At 44.5% G+C, this 18,299-nt stretch overlaps 2 long non-coding RNA genes across 2 annotated transcripts in view; one reads left to right on the top strand and one right to left on the bottom strand.

Moving 5' to 3' along the window:
- Positions 1 to 73: 73 nt before the first annotated feature.
- Positions 74 to 18,299, top strand: part of LOC147581240 (uncharacterized) — a 66,377-nt gene continuing 48,151 nt past the window's right edge. The window contains exon 1 of the long non-coding RNA XR_015251571.1: positions 74 to 628. This is a non-coding gene — a long non-coding RNA (uncharacterized LOC147581240). The remainder of the gene's footprint in view (positions 629 to 18,299) is intronic.
- On the bottom strand, positions 6,643 to 9,857 carry LOC147581242 (uncharacterized). The gene is made up of 2 exons (XR_015251574.1): positions 9,702 to 9,857; positions 6,643 to 6,870 (listed from the first exon to the last, which is right to left on the bottom strand). It is a non-coding gene; the product is annotated as an uncharacterized LOC147581242 (long non-coding RNA).

Raw genomic sequence — 18,299 nt, 5'->3', positions numbered from 1 at the left:
AGGGGCAGCCGGCGCAGGAGGCGACCGGCGCCCCGCCCCGCCCCGCTCCGCCCCGCCCCGCCCCGCCCTCCGCGCGAGAAACTCCTGCGCCCCGCCCCCGGGTGTCCCCGCGTGAGTCACCTGGGCATTTCGGAAGCTGGCCCACGTCACATCCATGTGGAAATCGCGGTGATGGGAACTGGAAATGAAATAGGTTCTTTTTTTCTCAGCCGTTTTTCTGCAGAAAATCACCAACTGTGGAGAACAAGAAGGGAAATAATAAAGAAAGAAAACCCTAAAAACCACCCCGGCGTCCGGGACCTCAGGCTTCGGGCCGGGTTTGAAACGCCGGGGCTGTGCACGTGATGAGCTCGTAGGGGAGCGCCGTGCTCTGGGCCCCGGCGGGGATTTCGAGAACAAGAAGCGGTCACGGCCCTCGGTCCCCACGCCAGCGTTCCTGCCACCCGGACCCCGCGCTGGTGGGATGCAGGTCTGAAGTGAGTCCTGAGGCCCCAGAGCCTTGACATTTGCAGGGGCAAAACCAACCTTAGGTGACGTTAAGAATCAGAGCAACTATCAACCCTGCCCTTCACTTAATTGCCCCTTCTTCAGTTCTGCACACCGGTGCCCAGGTGATGCCAACGTTCAGGTAGGATTGCAGTTTAGAGATCACTTCTAGTCCATTACTATCCTTGCCACGTCCCCGTGAGACCTTATTAGGAGTCTTTTTAGATCCTGACAGTTAGTTCATGCCAAGGTGCCGACAGCTGGCAATACTTTTTTTTACCCACCCCCAGCCCTTATTAAATAGTGGGGTAACTTACCGTCTTTACCCAAACGATGTCTTGTGGGAATAGGTGTCAGCCACCTGGACCGTCGAGGTGCATGCGTTGTGGAGGGGGAGGCGTTAGGCACTTTTACTGCCTGGGGGTCCCCCTTGACCCATTTCCTAGAATAGCTAAACTAGAACCAGATTGAGATATTCTGTGCCTTGTCCCCTTCCAGATGTAACTATACTTGTCAGGCTATATATCCCAGTTTTGGAATTAGAAAAATATGCTTCCGTCTCCAGTAGGGACCTGCAGAGACTAGGATGGGGGACTGGGTCGAAGGTGGCACTTTTTTGCCAAAGGGAAACTTAGAATAGAGAGTCAGTGGGGGCCAAGTTTCCAAGGCTGGTGGTGCTGGCCATTTGAAACGGATGCCCGGGACTTTTGACAACTCCAGACCTCCTGGGTGTTTCTTCTTACACTTCCTGGCATAAACTCCTCATTCACAAATGTTTTCAGCTGCCGACTCTCAAACAATGGATAGTGAATATGATAATGTTTAGGAAGTCCTTACTATGTGTCACTGTCCAGGCTGGGTGTTTAAAGTGCACTCTGCCATTGAAACCTCACAACAGCTCCACTTTGAAGCTGCGGGAGCTGAAGTGTAAGAAGCTTGAGCCACTCGCCTGAAGTCTACACTTCTCCTACTACTCAGCCAGTGGCAGAGCGGCGATTGGGACTGGGCCTGTTTACTCCAAGGTACACGCTGTTAAGTCTTAACTATGACTCTCAGAAAAGATCTCCCAGACTTGAAATCCCAAGGCCCCTGTTTCTACCCTGGGCCCCAGCCTCACAAACACCTGGCAGTCACTTAGTCAGACTGGGGACACTGGGCAGTGGCAGAATGTGAGCTTGGGAGCCAGACAGGCCTTGGTTCATCCTCAGGAAACCTCCTGGGCTAGGTGAGATGATAAGAGATGGTGTATGTGAACGACCATCCTCAGTCCTCCGACCACTCTCCCTTTGGGCTCCTTCGGAAACAGAGTGTGCCCGCTCTGTCTCATGTCTGTCTGGCTCGGGCCCCCGACCCCCTCCTGGAGCTGCCATTGTGCCTTTTTCTGGGTCCGTGTCTACTGCCTGGTTTGATGAGCTGGTGATACAATAGCAGGAGTAACAAGCCTGAAAGACCATGACCGTATCTGCCGCTTCCGAGCATCCCGGGGAAGCTACCATGCTACCCTGCCTGCCGGGATTTGTGACGAGGTAATAGCGGTCAGGTGCAGGAGGGGCCTGCAGCACTCAGTTTTGCTGTGTCCGTTCTGGTGAAGCGACCGTCTCTGTTGAGGACCGTTACTCAGGCCTGCCCTCCCGCAGCGTGTACTGTCCTTTCTGTCTTCAAAGTCAGGGCTTTGGCCATGCACAGTTTCCTTTCTAACACTTGGCATGTGGGCAAAACCAATAGGAATTTTTCTTGGAGGTAAGTTAGAAGGAAAGAGATATAAAATTTGGAGAGATTGGTGGAATGAATTGAAACCCAAAGTTTGAGCGCCCCAAAGCCTTGCGGGGGACTTTAGTTTCCGTGATAGACTTTATCAAGACGAATAGAACTCTGCAAAGAGGAAAGTATGGTTATGAACATCCAGTGGACACAGAGGAGGGAAGAACCTGTTTCCTTATATGGAGTGTTTTGAAGAATTCTCGAATTCTGTGCCGTTTTCACTGTGCTGCCAGCGTCCGTAGGTCACAGATCACACACGGTGAGGACAGGTGACCTCCTGGAGTTAGTCTGTAGGACTGTGTCTGCAACCTGTATGCTCATGCCACGTTGTGAGAAAGGTGGGCATCCCAAGATAGCGGGGGACAGGGAGCAAGAGAAACCAGATTGGAGAGAGGCAGGTATGACAATTGGCAAGGGAACCTGAATCTGACTCAGCACAAACTGTGGTTCATGAGCCTTTCTTGATCAAGATACAGCTATGCGTGTTTCTGAGAGCGTGTGGAATTCTAGGGCTTGGCAATCAGGTGTGAAACGGAAATCGGACATTTTGTGTCTGTTGTTCCATTCTTCTCTCTTCCCCAGGATCGTGCTCTGCTGCTGCAAAGGAAGATCCATATTAAACATATCTTAAACTAGCCTTTTGTAAGTATGGCAGGGTAGCTTTGAATCCTGCCGCAAATTTTTTTTAATTTTTTTAATGTTTATTTTTGAGAGAGAGAGAGAGAGAGAGAGAACATGAGTGGGGGAGGGGCAGAGACAGAGAGGGGGACAGAATCTGAAGCAGGCTCCAGGCTCTGAGCTGTCAGCACAGAGCCCAATGTGGGGCTCGACCTCATGAACCGTGAGATCATGACCTGAGCCGAAGTTGGACGCTCAACCGACTGAGCCACCCAAGCACCCCTCCTGCTTCAAACTTAATAACCCTTGGCTGAGCTTCGAGATTACTGAAGAGTGATGTTCCCACTTTCAAAGGCTAGTTCTGAAAAGACAGTGGAAGCCCTTAGTGGGCTGTAATGACAAGGAGAACTGCGATGATGATGTCATAGATTTCATCATGATATAAATGCCAGATTCCCCTGAAATGCTGCCTCTTATCTAGGAACCTCAGATCCTTTGTAGGTATTATCTGGGGGTGAGTAGAGAAACAAAGACCCACCGAGCTAACAGGACTTAACTGGGGTAATCCAATGAGTCACTTATAATAGGAACAAAGACCTTCCAGGGGAAGGGAGGGAGTTGGTTTAATGCCAGGAATGGCTTCTCTTATTCCGTTTTGCCTGAAAATATGGGATGCTGGACTCTAAAACCTATCAGAAAATTCATTCCCCCATGAATTCTGGTTTCATTTCCTGTCGATACCTGGCTGAAACACTTGGAAAAATGGTTTTATTTGACATTATGAGCGTAAATATTCAAGTCTTGGTTTCATTTCTGTTTCTGTGGAGGCTGCTGTTGAGGACCAGATATGAACCGTGATGGACCTGAAATGAGTGCTGCTTACAGCCAAACGGTATGCTGCGTTGGGTTAGCAGTAAGCTGGGTGTTAACGGAAATAAATTCGTTTTTTTTTTTTTTTTTTATTTTTTTTTTTCCCAACGTTTATTTATTTTTGGGACGGAGAGAGACAGAGCATGAACGGGGGAGGGGCAGAGAGAGAGGGAGACACAGAATCGGAAACAGGCTCCAGGCTCCGAGCCATCAGCCCAGAGCCCGACGCGGGGCTCGAACTCCCGGACCGCGAGATCGTGACCTGGCTGAAGTCGGACGCTTAACCGGCTGCGCCACCCAGGCGCCCCAATAAATTCGTTTTTATTTGGAGTAGTACAACCATTGTGAAGATCGGCCTTCGATGCTCCCCTCTTCTCGTCACGTGTGCCTGAATTCCCTCAGTCAGGTTTGGAGTGCCCATAATTTTGTCTCCTTGCCGGTCTTGCCTCCTCTCCCTCTTTACCCCTCCCCTACTCTTCGCCCCCCCATCACCATAAAAAAGTTTTTCGGGGGCGCCTGGGTGGCTCAGTGGGTTAAGCGTCTGACTTCGTCTCAGGTCATGATCTCATGGTTTGTGAGTCTGAGCCCCGCGTCGGGCTCTGTGCTGACAGCTCAGAGCCTGGAGCCTGCTTCAGATTCTGTGTCTCCCTCTCTCTCTCTCTGCCCCTCCCCTGCTCATACTCTGTCTGTCTCTGTCTCTCAGAAATAAATGTTTTAAAAAAATGTTTTTCGGGGCGCCTGGGTGGCGCAGTCGGTTAAGTGTCCGACTTCAGCCAGGTCACGATCTCGCGGTCCGGGAGTTCGAGCCCCGCGTCGGGCTCTGGGCTGATGGCTCGGAGCCTGGAGCCTGTTTCCGATTCTGTGTCTCCCTCTCTCTCTGCCCCTCCCCCGTTCATGCTCTGTCTCTCTCTGTCCCAAAAATAAATAAAAACGTTGAAAAAAAAAATTAAAAAAAAAAAGTTTTTCAGTTTTCATCTTTTCAGGGGCCTTTTGGGGGGACTGGCTAATCTAAGGTAAAACGTGTTCATTTTCAAAAAAAGATTGCAATGTGTTATTTTGTTGTACTTCTTGAGAAACATTCCTGTTGAAACCAGAACTTCCCAGAGCTTTAATGGTGGAAATTCCAAGCCCTTTGGCAGGCTGGAGACGAAGCTGTTATATTTCCAGGATTCTGAGCGTCCACAGTTATAAGATACACCATGGACTTAATAATCAGCTTCATGTACACATGTCCATTCTTTTACTCACTGACAGTGGGCTACATTTATTGATGTCATCATATTCCTCTTTCTTCCTCTCTGTGTAGGGAAGGAAAGACTTCCTCTTCTCTCTGAGACTCGAGAGCTGGGTCTGTGAAATAAACTGACAGCAGGCAGATTAACAGAAGAAAATGTATACACATTTGTTATTTTTTTTAAATTTTTTTTTAATGTTTATTTATATTTGAAGGAGAGAGAGGGACAGAGTGTGCGTTGGGGAGTGGCAGAGAGAGAGACACACACACACAGAATCTGAAGCAGGCTCCAGGCTCTGAGCTGTCAGCACAGAGCCCAATGCGGGGCTCAAACTCACAGTGAGATCGTGACCTGAGCTGAAGTCAGATGCTCAACCAACTGAGCCACCCAGGCACCCCAACACATTTGTTAATTTTTAATATTACGTATATAGGGGCATCATAGGAAAACAGTGTATATCCCAAACAGTGGTGAGATTTGACAGCTTGTGTAGGGGAAGGGAGGGAAGCATGTAGGCAATTTAAGGGAGAGCAGATGGTTTTTAGGGAAGATAAATGGGATGGACAAGATAGGAAATGTGACAGTTTGTGACAAAGTTTGGGTGTGGTGGCAATATCTAGTCTCTTCTCCTGTGATGAGTCAGTCTTGTCTGGTTGATAAAGCTCCTGGGGCAGGGATCCATAACAATTGAGTTCATTTTGGAGGTTCTGTCCTTAGGTGGATAAAGGAAGATCCAAAAAAGTCTGTTCCTATATTTTCTGCCTTTCAAGTGCCTTTAGCTCAAAAATTCAATATACCAAAGTGCATATTGTGGGGTTGCATGCCCTGAACTTAATCAGCAACACACACACACACACACACACACACACACACACAGCAAAACTCACCCCTGTTGTGTTGTGTTTCCAGCTCAGCAAGGAGCTCAATTTAACTTTAATTTCGATTCCTGTTAGTTAAATACAATATCTTTACAAGACACATTATGATGCTGTATTGAAGCTAAAATAGAGAAACGCAGAACAAAAGCACATGAAAATATTCTAAGAGAAGCAAATGCTCATCGTTAGAGAGATGATTGCTCTTCGGTTATTTCTGGTAAAGCAGCAACCCAGTGGCCTTTTGGGACCTTAGAGGAAAGGTCCCCACATAGAGATAAAGCTGTTTAAGTGTGTAATAGAGATACAGACCATGCCTTGAGACTGAAGGCTTAGACAATTCCAAATGCCTTCCCAAAGCTGGAATAGGCACCTGTCTCTGAAAAGAGTATCTTAAAGGACTCTCCATTTCTAAATGAACTTCAAGAGAAGTTTAAAGGAAAATAATTTCATGGTCAATCCTAAAATTCTAAGGACGCCAACAGAGGAACCAAGTTACTGAAAACAGCCTGTCTTAGCACCTCATTGTGCAACAGTCAAGGGCCAAAATCATCTCCGAAGAATCATAAAACTCCAAAAAGCTTTAGATCCAAACATGGATGGTGACAGTTGAAGGAACTCAAGGCACGTCAATCCCAAAATATGCACTTTGTAATACTGATTATTTTGAGCCGAAGGTCTTTGGGAAAAACAAGTGCCTGGGGTTGCCTGTGTTTTTTCACACTTGGAATAAATCTGCTGAATCTGTCTTGAGATATGTTTGGCACTCTAGAAAAAATAATATATAGGCATCGTGCTTTATCTGCAGAATAAAATTTAGTTTTCTGCTGAAACAATGGTATATCATAGAAGTACTCCCCAAAACTCAACTTATTACATGTCCGCTCTGAAATAGATCCTTAAGAAGAAATGCCTTGATTCTTCAGGCTCTCGTGGTTGGTTCCAGCTTCTCTGGTTGACCCGAACACTCAATCTTTGGTTGGTTTTCAATGATGTCAGACATCCAAACTTGAACAAATGAGAGCCTAAAAAAAATTTTTTTAATGAAAGAACTGAATTCATGTGTACATTCCTGGCTTTGAACTCCAGGAAAATTACTGTACTGCTTGGGTGGCTGAAAAATTCTTGGCCCTGGGCAATTTAACAATAATCACTCTGAAATGTACAACCTGTTATGTCTTATTGCCTAACTACGGTAGGGTTTTGTTTTTGTTTTTGTTTGATAACTGCACTTCCCATTGCAGAACTCTGGATGTTGCTGTGTTTTCAAAGTGCCTTTCTAGACCTAAATCAGATGATTTGAATGGAAAACTTCCCACAACAAAATGGAAACAATCTCCTAAGCTAATGACCATTTATTCTAAGTTTTAAAGCTTCTATTTGTCTGATGTTTTCTGAGCTAATAATTGTTTTACTTTTTAAAAAGAAATGTAAGTCCTTAAGTTGAAAATTCTGATAGAAATCATTTTGAGAAACTTTAGGGAAATTGATAGAACTTTCAGCAGAGCCAAGATATTATTTTTCCCTTTTAAAATTGGTTTTACTTGTAAAATGAAAGATTTGGAATACACTGATCCCTAAGAGTGATTTCAACTCCAACATTTTATCCTTCTGTAGTTCTATCAAGAACATTTCAGATGGATTAATATTTCAGTGGGCTATGTTTAACACAGAAATCTGAGTACAGGGTCTAAATCACACTGTTAGGTTCAAAGCTCACCTCTGCTACTTACTGGCTAAATGACCTTGGGCAAGTTACTTTGGCTCTCTGCTTTTAGTTCTGTGTGTCTGAAAAATGGAGATTATAATAGGATTTATGGTTATTAGGAGGATTAAATAAATTAACACATGTGATGTGCTTAGAGCCGGGATTGGCACATCAATGTTAATTATTATTATTTGTTCATTTTAGTGACAGGACACATCTTTTTATTCCAAGTCTTTTATTGTATGAATTAATCATGCAAGGCATTTCATGGTTGTTTTTCATATTATTGGGTAAGAGTATTACCTTTATTTTGCAAGAGAGTTCAAGAATTCCTTTATACGTTTACTCATTTTTTTTTTTTTTTTTGCAAATACAGAATTATAGAACTATGGAATGTTAAAATGTGAATGGGCTTTAGAAACTGTCAAGAATGGTGATTCTTTTTTATTCTTTTTTCTTTATGATCGTATTTTAGTTCTTTTAATAAGTGTCTTTCAAGCTTTATTGAGGTGTAATTGACAAATAAAAACGGTATACATTTACAGTATACAATGTAGTGATTTGATACATGTACACATTGTGAAATGATTATCATACCAATCTAATTAACACACCCATCATCTCACACGTTTACCATTTGGTATGTGTGCAGTGAGAATAAATACCCCACTCTTAGCAAATTTCAAGTATCCAATATAGTATTATTATTTTCCATAGAACATTTACATTTTTCAGTCCATTTAAAAACATAGCACAGCAACTAACTTTAGCTCATATATGCTTATTTTTAATAAAAACAAAAGTTATATACAGTTAAGGCATACACCATGATGTTTTGGTATACATATACATAGTAATACTATAGTCAAGCTAATTGACATATCGATCTCCTCACATAGTTACCATTTGTGTGTGTGTGTGTGTGTGTGTGTGTGTGTGTGTGTGTGTGTGTGTGGTGAGAGCACCTGAAATCTACTCTTTTAGCAAATTTCCAGTGTGTGATATAGTATTATAATCTATAGTCATCATGCTGTACTTGGTATCGCTAGACTTATTTATCCTATATAATTGCAACTTTGAACTTTTTGACCATAATCTCATTTTTCTCACCTCCCGGCCCCAGTAGGTCACCAGGCTAATCATTAGTTACCCAGAACTTATTAATCTTATAACTGAGAGTTTGTACCTTTGACCAGTGTCTCCCTCTACCCAGGGATCAGATTTCCTTGGAAATGATAGGAAGGTCATCCTCAAAGCCACACAGGATGGGTGCAGACCTCCATGCAGAGTCTCCATGCTCTGTCACCTAATTCTACCAGAGTGGCTGTGTTCCCAACTACTTTACATCGTTGCAATTCCTGGTAAGAATTTCATGATTTAACACAAATTTCCTCATGTTACAGATGAAGAAAGTGAGCCTCAGCGGAGCGCATTGCTATAGCCAGGGACACATGGCAGGTGAATGGCAGACCAGAAATAAAACCCAGATTTCTGACTGCCTAATCAACCACATTCTACACTATGCCGCTGTGGAAAGTTTCCAACAGGTTAAAGTAAAAACAAACAAACTCACAAACACCAACAACCAGAAAGCCCCAGAGCATCTCTAGGAAACACCAACATATTTTTGCCAAGTGGGGTTTATTCCACTTGATGAAAGCAATCAAGACTAAACCAAGAGAACTAGAATTTAGAAGTTAAAGAAGATGCCAGACTGGGCCTGTGGATTGTTTTGTAAGATCTTCAGTACCTAAGTTTGATTTTCCATAGAGAAATGAATAATTGCTTTTTAATGAAGCATCCCAAGGAACAGATAATTCATATGTGTCAAGCACCATGGGATTCAGGATGAAAAATCCCCTCCCTTATAATGCTCTAAGGCAAGCATTATAATTTGTGAAGTTTCCTGACAGTTTTTGCAAGAAGAATACTTAGCTTTATTTTCCAGGCCAAATGCCAAACTAGGTAATTATCCTTTGCCCACTTTTCTTTCCCCACGCTGTTTTAATTAGATAAGAATTCTGCCTTCACTTCCTCTCAGGGACTGAATTGTGATGTTGGCACATGCCTTTCAGCAACTGTTAATGCCCTAGTTTGCTGAATGCTTGTCCCTCTTCAGAATGAAAAAAAAAATGTTGCCATAAGTACCTGGCTTTCTTGTGGGTACAAAAAGCTTCCCTGAGGAGCAGCAGGCCGTTAGGGAGCGAATTTCTACATTTTCCAGAACTTGATCTCTCAGCTTCACGTCTGCTCCAGTCGCCCAGAGGGGAATCAATAAGCCATACCTTCCCTGCTAGTGCGGGATACGTGTGACGGCTATTAAGAGGGAAAGCTCTAAATACATTGCTCAAGAAATAATTAACCAGGTCAAAGTCTTACAGTCAATCTCCACCCCAAGCCCTGTCCCCTACTCCTTCAAAAACTGCCTAAAGAAACAATGGGTCCTGGGGCGCCTGGGTGGCGCAGTCGGTTAAGCGTCCGACTTCAGCCGGGTCACGATCTCGCGGTCCGTGAGTTCGAGCCCCGCGTCAGGCTCTGGGCTGATGGCTCGGAGCCTGGAGCCTGTTTCCGATTCTGTGTCTCCCTCTCTCTCTGCCCCTCCCCCGTTCATGCTCTGTCTCTCTCTGTCCCAAAAATAAATAAACGTTGAAAAAAAAATTAAAAAAAAAAAAAAAAAAAAGAAACAGTGGGTCCAGAGAGGCACAGAAGATGTGCAGTCTGTTGACCCTTCCCATCTTACCAGCGCGCCATGACTTTTCCACAGTAGGAGAACAGCAGGGCCCAGTATCCATTCAAGCAGGGTTTTATACTTGGAAAGAGCTGAGTTCTACCACCAAGGACCTTACTCAACAGCAAGGCTATTTTCAGCAAGTTACTTCACTTGAAGCCTCTTTCCTCAGGCTTACATATTTTTTCACTGCAAATGTCTTGGAGTTGTGCCATATCAGCACATGTGATCTACTTTATTATTTTTTTTATTTGTATTTTCATTTTTAAAAAGTGTTTTATTTTGATAGAGAACATGAGTGGGGCAGGGGCAGAGAGAGAGAGGGGGAGAGAGAATCCCAAGCAGACTCCAGGGTCAACGCAGAGCCCTGGGTGGGGCTTGATTTCGTGACCATGAGATCATGACCTGAGCCGAAATCAGAAGTCGGACGCTTAGCCGACTGAGCCACCCAGGTGCCCCTCAAGCAGAATTTTTAAAAACTGTTTTATGGCTTCTGGGTTTTTAATCGTCTTTAGGAAGTTTTTTCTCACTCTGAAATAAAAGAAGTGAGAATCTCAGTTCATGATCTCACGGTTTGTGAGTTCGAGCCCCACATCAGGCTCCATGCTGACAGTGCAAAGCCTGCTTGAGATTCTGTCTCTCGTCCCTTTCCCTGCTGGTTCTCTCTCTCTCTCTCTCTCTCTCTCTCTCTCTCTCAAAATAAATAAATAAACTTAAAAAAAAAAGATTGCTTTGTTGTCCATCAAATGGAGAGTCTGGCTTATCATCTTCTTACACTCAGGGCCCCATATCCGTGTATTTTATATACCCTTATAGCACACTCACTGTATGCTCAGTATTGAGCTAAATGTTCTATTTGATTTCTCACATTTAAGTTCTTCAGAAATAGGCATCATTATCCCATTTTACCGATAAAATAACTGAGGGTTAAGGTCACAGATCTAGAAATTCACAAAACCTTTCTTAGAGATTGGCTTGTCTCTACAGTCTGTGATACTAACCACAATGCTTAAATTAGCATTTGTGAAGCAAATTAAATAATGGTGACTATAAAAAAGTTAAAATACTATTTGCACATCAGAGCGTGCTTCTTCATCTGGAATGGTAGCATTGTCATGCTAGGTATTGTTAAGTCAGGATCTTTTTGTTAGTAAAGTTATACCCCATTGAGGGCTACCTTGAAAATCCTGGTCCTTGGGGCGCCTAGGTGGCTCAGTTGGTTAAGGGGCTGACTTCGGCTCAGGTCATGATCTCGCGGTCCGTGAGTTTGAGCCCCGCGTCGGGCCCTGTGCTGACAGCTCAGAGCCTGGAGCCTGTTTCGGATTCTGTGTCTCCCTTTCTCAGACCCTCCCCCGTTCGTGCTCTCTCTCTGTCTCAAAAATAAACAAATATTTAAAAAAAAGAAAATCCTGGTCCTCCTTGAAAATCAACCTGAGAGGGGCGCCTGGGTGGCGCAGTTGGTTAAGCGTCCGACTTCAGCCAGGTCACGATCTCGCGGTCCGGGAGTTCGAGCCCCGCGTCAGGCTCTGGGCTGATGGCTCAGAGCCTGGACCCTGTTTCCGATTCTATGTCTCCCTCTCTCTCTGCCCCTCCCCCGTTCATGCTCTGTGTCTCTCTGTCCCAAAAATAAGTAAACGTTGAAAAAAAAATTTTTTTTTTAAATAAAAAAAAAAAGAAAATCAACCTGAGAAAATCCTGGGGAAATGAACTGTCTTTTCAGCTGCATTTGCTTTCAGGGAACAAGATGTACATTTTCATGTGATCTGAATGTGCCCTAGCAACAATATCAGAGGACTGCTCTCTATTCAATTATTTGCTCTCTATTCAATTATTTCTCTTCCTTTTTTAATGCCTTCACTTGATAGAAAACTTGTTCGTGTCACACCTCCATTTGACCTTTCCCAGGTAACTTCTCCAACCTCTGATAAATATTTCAGCAAATCTGGAAGGTGATCCAGTGAACTGCTTACCCCCCAGGGGAAAAAGCATGTGGCCGGTGAATCAGGGGAAACTGCCCAAGGAAGAGCACACTCGAAGCATTTCAGCATGAGTCACAAAACATAAGGACTATCCCATGATCAAAAAAGGTGAATGAACAAAGCCAGAGTTCCTTTTATAGTTTCCATTGATGTGATTAGCTTGGGCTTGTTTCCACGCAAGCTGGTGAGGCCTGTCACGGTTAAAGAATGAGGGATTGTCACTAAAGCACCCAAAGGGATGCTCTGTGACAGAGGAGGCTCCAGTCAGGCGTGGAGGGCATGGGGCCTGCGAACCACCGCTGAGAGAGTGGGGGCAGGCATTTGGAAGGTCAGCGTCAGTGAGGTCCAACAGGGCGAGCCTGGGAACAGGCGCATGTGGAGACCCACGTAGTTACAGCATTGGCACGAGACGCCGGCAGGAGTAGGTGTCGGAGCAAGTCTGGGACTTAGGAGGAAGTCGAGTATTTTGGTGTTTGGGTGTAGGGGGAACCTTGCTCCTAGGAACTGCATGTCTGTCTTGCCCACTGCTGTATTGTCTTCAGGAGCCCCTCTGCTCAGCACGCAGGAGATACTCAAAAAAGTATCTGGTGAGTGAATGCATGAGGCGTAAGGCAGGCACCCGGCTTCTGAATGTAGGGCATGTGGCGCCAGCAGGTCCTTGAGTGGGGCTGACTTGAGGTTGAGTCACCTGCACACTGACTAAGCTGGTGGTTATCCCAGATCCTAGGGTGGGGCTGAGCCTGCAGGTGGCGGTCAAGGGCCCAGGTGGAGGAAAGGAGGATGAGCTGGAGGAGAAGGCAGTTGTTCCCTACTCATTCTTGGACAGCTTTATGGAGTCTTCCCTTCTGATCAAACACACTGTCCTAGCCCATTCAGGCCGCTTTCACAAAGGTACCATGGGCTGGGTCACTTGCAAACAACAGGAGTTTATTTCTTACGTTTCTCGAGGCTGGAAAGTCCAAGATAAAGCTGCTGGCAGATTGGGTGTCCGCACCCAAGTGAGAGCTTGATTCCCCCGCTCGTAGATGGCCATCTTTTACTGTGTTCTCAGGTGGGGGGAGAAGGCGAGAGAGCTCTCTGGGATGTCTCTTATAAGGGTACTAATCCCATTCATGGGAGCTCCCCCTTCATAACCTAATCCCATCCCACAGGCCCCACCTCCAAATACCACCCCATGGGGGATTAGGGTCACCGCGTGAATTTGGTGGGGACACAAACATTCAATCCGTAGCACACACTGAAATGGTCTTTGCTTTTGATCAAACGCACTGAAAAGTTTTGCCAGTTTCCTCATTTTCCATGGAGCCCGAATGGTAGACTCTTAATTAGAAAGATCATATGCTCCAGAGGCCCGGTGTCCACAGTCTTTGGCCCTTCCATTCAGTTTCTATGTTTTAAGGGCTTGCCGTGTGGCCGTCACTGTGATGGGTCCACTATAGATAGTATCCCTATACCTCCAAGTAAACTTTAAAGGTAGATGTTTTTGGAGCCACTCTGCAGATTAGAAACCTGAGGATCAAGTTCAATGTTATAGGCAAGTCTACATAGACAGGAAATGTTGGAGCTGACCCTCACAGCACTTACCATGTGCTCGGTAATGTTCTAGTGTTTTATAAGCAGTAATCTAGTTCACCATCACGATCACTTAATAAAGTAGGCACTATTATTATCCCCATTACACAGATAAGGAAACTGAGGCATTGGAAAGGGTAACATCCCCAAGGCCACCCTTTCTTTAAGTGGCGGCACAGTTTGGTTCCAGCGCTCGTTCTTAATCACCACCCTGGAAATTTTCACCTAAGGCTCTCTAGACTCTCTAGATAAATTAAGCGTGGCTGGCCATGGGGACTGCAGGGTAGGGGACATTCTCTCTGGGAGCAAATGGGGCCCTGAGGATTTGCAATTCTTTTATGCCACTCAGTTATGACAGATAGCAATCTGATTCATATGGAAATGGAAATAGTTCTTTTTGTCTTTGTATTTCACATTTACTAATCGCTCAAACCAGAGTTCTGCCCTAATTCATACAGCAGACAGTGTGAGTTCAGACTATATGTCTTGATGTAGATTCATTTTCAGATGCAGGTGGGGGTGGCATACATATTTTTATCTATTTTCTGTGTGGGTGATGACCCTGGCCTCATCTGTGGACTGCGCATAGGCAATGTGAAACAGAAAGATGCCCGTTATGGATCAGAAGGAAATGTCACTTGAACCAGGTCTCCTGAAATTAGTGCCTCTGATTACTTGGATCCTATGAGTCTATAGAAAACTTTGGGTGATTCCCCACATCATGACTATTGTTTTCCCCATCAGCTATGTTCTAATAATTGAGCAGATCATTTTAAATTCAATGTGGAAAAGGAATTTTTAATAAGGGTATTCCCAACTCAATATACCTCAGAGAATTTGCACTGGAAAATTATCTCACTGGCTGTGCCCATATTTGGTAGTTTCCTCATTAGTGAGATCAGATTTCCTGGATATTCCAGAATTACCACTACCACTTTTTTTCTTTTTCTTTTTAATTTGCGAGAGGAACACCGAACCTAGAAATGTTATCTTTTCTCAAAGGATAAAAAAAAAAAAAGATATATGCACTGTATATCTTTATGGTTATGAAAAACTGTATTCATAAGCTTGGAGCATTAGTGTCACAGTTAAGCAAAACAATCTCAAATTCTCCAAATTCTTTAAGGAATCCTTCCAATCAATTAATGATTCTGTGCCTTTGCATTGTTTCCAGTAGAGTAACAGATATGTCACATCTTAACATACGTAATATTTTATTAATAGAACATAACAGGTAACAATACTACTTTTATTAATGTAATGATAGTCATGACTATTATGACTTCATACAGACACATAACTACTTAGCATTTGTGATGTAAACTTATTTTCAGTTTTCTTTCTTATTGATTGAATACTTGAAGGTTTTGAATGGAAGGAATTAGAGTTTTTTTAAGGAATACGTCTTCAGTGGCCAAAGGACAGAGTTTGCCCAATTTCTATGAAATATACAGCCAAGAAAATCATTGGAAAGAGATGTTTAATGAAGCGAAAAACAGTCATAGAAAAAGTCCTGAATTCTGTAAACATGCTTCGTAGCAATTTCTTAATATCTTATGAGAGCCTGTGGAATCAGTTAGAAAAATACACGGAATACCAGGAATTCCTAACCCCACCCCAGCCTCACTCATAAATAACGTATGACTTTAGTAAGTGACCGGAGACAGATGGCACTAAAGTGTTGATTTTGTGTTCTAGAAAGAGATTGTTCATAAACCAACTGCAAATGCCCCATAACTATTTGCTTACATGAGACTGGAGGGGGCGGGGTGGGGGGGGGCAGGCGGGAAACAAAAAATGTGTGGCTAAAATACGTTTTCTAAAACATTTTAAATTTGAAAATAAGTTTTTGAGGCAAAATGATTTCTATGAATGTTTGGACATTCAGTAAATAGATAACCTAACCAGCATCACGGTCTGGGGGAATTCAAAGGTAATTTAGGTTATTTTAAGCTTTGGTTCCCTTTGGTTAGATGAGAAAGTTATTATCTGTTAGGAGATGCTGAGATATGAGTAAGTCCTAAGAATCTACACTGAGCAATCCAGGACAATAGACAATTAAGTACTATTTTATGTTACATTTATCAAATGCTGTAGGAATTTGTATGTTAACAAGGTGAGAAATGGCCAGAACTTGAAGGTCCATGGAGGAACTGAGAGTGGAGAAGGGTCTTAAATGACAGGGACAATGTCAGATGGGTTCTGGAGAAAGACAAGGGCCTTCCAGGAGAGGGAAGTTATGTGGGCCGGGTCACTGAGGTGCGAAATGAGAACAGCAAATTAGCTAGGGAGTGAGAAAACTCGCCTGCCTTGAGTAAAAAGACTGGGCTTGGAAACAGGACAGAGGTCACTGCAAGCCACCAAAGGACTTTAGCTTTGCTCAGAAAGGGAAAGGGGAGAGTCAGAAAACTTTCAGCAGGGAAATTCTGGGATAAACATGCTGTTTAAAGAAGATTGATTTGGCAGTGGGGTACTCTGTGACAGACTGAGAGCTAGTTGTTTGGGTGAAAGCTTCTTATATTTTTATACACTCTAGTGTCTTAATTCAGGAGATGTTAACTCTTTCTCGAGCCAATGAACAGTTCACCTTCGCATTCATTTAGACATTTTGTCTAATATTTTAATTTTATGCAATGTAATATTGTTTTGGTATTTTTTTTTTCAACGTTTATTTATTTTTGGGACAGAGAGAGACAGAGCATGAACGGGGGAGGGGCAGAGAGAGAGGGAGACACAGAATCGGAAACAGGCTCCAGGCTCCGAGCCATCAGCCCAGAGCCTGACGCGGGGCTCGAACTCCCGGACCGCGAGATCGTGACCTGGCTGAAGTCGGACGCTTAACCGACTGCGCCACCCAGGCACCCCTGTTTTGGTATTTTGTATAGAAATACTCCGTACAGGGATGCCTGGGTGGCTCAGTCGGTTAAGTGTCCAACTTCGGCTCAGGTCGTGATCTCGCGGTCCGTGAGTTCGAGCCCCCCGTCGGGCTTTGTGCTGGCAGCTCAGAGCCTGGAGCCTGCTTCAGATTCTGTGTCTCCCTCTCTCTCTGCCCCTCTTCCCGCTCATGCTCTGTCTCTCTTTGTCTCAAAAATAAATAAAAACATATAAAAAAAATTAAAAAAAAAAAAAAAGAAATACTCTGTACCCTTGCACTGTACCACATCCAGTCCTTTGGACCAAGGCTAAGTAAAAATACAGAAATGGGGAGTCTATTAGGGACAGAGAGTTGTCTCAGTAGACAAAACAGATAGGGTTTGCCCTCAGAAAGCTTATCCATTGGGAGAGATTGGCTGTAAGCAAATCATTTCAAAAGGAGTTGGTTATGATTGTGGTAAATGCTAAGAAATACGAGGTAATATGGGGAAGTCTAGCAGAAGATTCTAATGCAGCCTGAGGATTTGGGGAAAGTCTCTCTAGGGAAGTGACATTCACAGTGAAATCTGGTTGGAGTGAGGAAGGGAGAGTTGAAGCTGGAGGGGGTTAGAAATTCTAAGAAGAGGAAATTGTATTTGTGAGGGCCCTGAGGTGAAACAGAGTCCAAGAGCATTCAAGGAACTGAAAGAAGGCCAGCTGTGCTGGAGTGGCGGGGTGCAGTCTGAGCGGTATGGGGAGCAGGAGGGAGACGCACAGCGGCCTGGGCCTTGTAAGCCTCCGTAAGGGCTTTCGTGACCCTTCTCAACCTTCCTGATTTCCTGATTGTGCCCTCTGTCTTCGCCTGCCATGAGTCACAGTTGACTTCACAGCAACATCAGTCCTCCTAGAACTGCCATCACATCAGTGTCCCCGCAGGTAAGCTGCCGCTGAACATGGCCGCACCTTAGCTTTAAGGTCAACCCGAGGCGCTCCGTCTTTATTATCCGAAATGCCGAAATTCTCCCTGTGACCACAGCCACTTATGCCTTCATCTCCCCTTGAACTGCTTTGTGGCCCCAGAGCACCTTCCCCTTCCATTCTGGACCTCCTGGCTCACTCACTGGGTCCCTCTCTGACTTTGGCTTCGCATGGACAGCCCAGCACAGAGCTCAAGCTCAGGCACCTTGTTGGAACCCTTACTGAAGTACCTGAGCGCTCTCTTTCTGCTTGACCTTCTGTCTTCCTCTTCCTCACGTTCCCCCCACTTCCCTCCAGAGAGCTGGCGAGCCTGTTTTCCCTGCTCCTGTCTTGAGTTTTGCTGGGACACTCTGCTTTACTACAGGTTTTGCTACTAATTCACGCTACTGGCTTCCACTTGACCCTCATGCAACTTGGTAACTATTTTTATTTGATCGCTTATTTCATTCCTCCTAACCGCTTTCAAACGTTGTTGCCTTAACCCCCAAGCCTGCTCTCCCACATTTGCTTCCTGTCCCAGGGATTGGCACCCTTGCCAGGACCCCGCGCATCTTCTGGACTTTTCTTTCCTCACTCACACATTCAGACAATGGCTGAACCCTGTCAAATGTACTAAGGTAGCCTCTCTTTTTCATT

Source organism: Puma concolor, chromosome B2 (assembly GCF_028749965.1).
Source record: "Puma concolor isolate L17-30 chromosome B2, mPumCon1.1.hap2, whole genome shotgun sequence".
Lineage (NCBI taxonomy): Eukaryota > Metazoa > Chordata > Mammalia > Carnivora > Felidae > Puma > Puma concolor.
The sequence above is the reverse complement of the archived record's forward strand: the minus strand, read 5'-3'. Positions and strand labels throughout refer to the sequence as shown.